The sequence below is a fragment of the Octopus bimaculoides genome, chromosome 22 (assembly GCF_001194135.2).
Source record: "Octopus bimaculoides isolate UCB-OBI-ISO-001 chromosome 22, ASM119413v2, whole genome shotgun sequence".
Lineage (NCBI taxonomy): Eukaryota > Metazoa > Mollusca > Cephalopoda > Octopoda > Octopodidae > Octopus > Octopus bimaculoides.
In genome coordinates this window covers 3,275,205-3,277,149 of record NC_069002.1, presented here as the reverse complement: position 1 = coordinate 3,277,149, position 1,945 = coordinate 3,275,205, and the positions used below count along the sequence as shown (strand labels likewise).

At 40.7% G+C, this 1,945-nt stretch overlaps 1 protein-coding gene across 1 annotated transcript in view; it reads left to right on the top strand.

Moving 5' to 3' along the window:
* The first annotated feature begins 27 nt into the window (after positions 1-27).
* Positions 28-1,945, top strand: part of LOC106870325 (protein Dr1) — a 19,311-nt gene continuing 17,393 nt past the window's right edge. The window contains exon 1 of the mRNA XM_052975872.1: positions 28-84. The gene's annotated coding sequence lies outside the window, so the exon portion shown is untranslated. The remainder of the gene's footprint in view (positions 85-1,945) is intronic.

Below are 1,945 nucleotides of genomic sequence, written 5' to 3'. Positions count from 1 at the left end.
CCCCCCCCCTTCCCCTTGTGCTGTACATTGGCAGAATCGAAAGAATGTGGAATGAAATTTCCTGGAAATGCTGTATTTACTTGAGTATAAGTCTCACTATTTTATGCTTGATTTTATAATAATAATAATAATAATAATAATAATAATAATAATAATAATAATAATAATAATAATAATGATAATAATAATGATAATAATAATAATAATAATGATAATAATCCTTTCTCCTAAAGGGAGAAGGCTTGAAATTTGGCGGGAGGGGACTGGTCGATTACATCGATCCCCACTGTTTCACTGGTACTGAATTTATTGACCCCAAAAGGATGAAAGGCAAAGTTGACCTCGGTGGAATTTGAACTCAGAACGTAAAGGCGGACGAAATGCCACGAAGCATTTTACCCAACATGCTAACGAGTCTGGCATAATAATGATGATGATGATGTTGATGTTGATGATATATGCCCTGATGCAATACCAGGCACTTGACTGATTGGAAAGTGTTATCATGTACATTGTTTTGTCTTGGCCTAAAAGATGGGCTACAGCAAATATTCTGCTCAATATTACAGGGATCTTTGTCAGTTGCTTGACCTTAACATGTCCCTTAGTGGCTGTCAGGGGCGGACTGAACCGTCGGTCAATCAGGCACTGCCTGAGGGCCCGGACCTCTGAGGAGCCCGCACTCTACATGTTAACTCTACTAAAATACACATGCTAAGGGGCCCAGTAAACAGTTATGCCCAACGGCCCTTAATACTCTCAGTTTGCCACTGGTGGCTGACAATATGTACATCCCTGATCATGAGCAGAAGTAGTGGGGGAACATCATAGCCATGTGTTGGGAGGAATTCCATTCTCTCTGTCTGTCTGTTTGTGTGCTTATAACTCAATTGTTGTTCATCCAATCGCGCTAAAATTTTAAGCATGGATACATGAGAGAGCAGGGCGTTCCGTAATCTAAAAAGATTTTCAAAATTGGTAGTTTCAAAGTGAGAATCACTATTTTTGTAATCTTTTTGTCCTGTTTGTTCCGCCATTAAAAGCAACCAGTTGCTCAGACAGCCGACACATACCATTTCGCTAGCAACAAGGGAGTACAGGATGACAGTCAGCCAAAACCGTCAGTCAAGTTACAAGAAGTCCTCACTGTTTCGGACAGTTACACTTGAGACAGCTCGATCTGGTTGCCCCCAAGATATATATATATCTATACATATATCAATTCGTTTTGCAAGATTCCTGTTGTGAAATTGTGTATAGAAACAGATATTGTATTTCGGGATGGTCATCTATAATAATAAATGCCAAAAGGAATTTCTGTGTGTCAGTATGTCACACTTTGATCTCCCCCACCCTCACTATTCAATGATATTTCTTCTACTCCTCTTGCTGAGGTGAAAGTAATAGTAGGCATTGAGACGGTGAGGGCGGTAGTGGATTGACAGTTGAGATGGTAATGGGGTGATAGTAATAGTATGAGCTGTAGTTGTGATAGAGGCGGAGGCGACGGTGATGATGATGGTGGTGGTGGTGGTGGTAGTAGCTGACGCGGTCAAGCATGATGGTGATAGTAAGGGTTGTGAAATACAGTGGTGATGGTGGTGGACGGGAAGGTAGCGAAGTCAAAGGTGTTGATGGTGGTGGCGTCAAAAGTCTGAATGGTATGTCGGTTGTGTGACGATGGTGGTTATACTGGTGATGGTGACGGATGAAAACAATCTACAGAAAGAAAGAGAGAGAGAGAGGGGGGGGGGGGTTCGACAGAAAAAAAATTGTCCTGAACCCCCGAATGGGAAGACAAAAAAATGTTGTTTATCATGAAACTTTGCAATAAGTTCCAAGTCCACAAATTTTATCATTGTTCTGACGAAAATTGTTCATTGCTTGAAAAATATCAGTGAAGTTTAATAAAATTTAAGATGCACTCAATGCACGAAGTGTCATT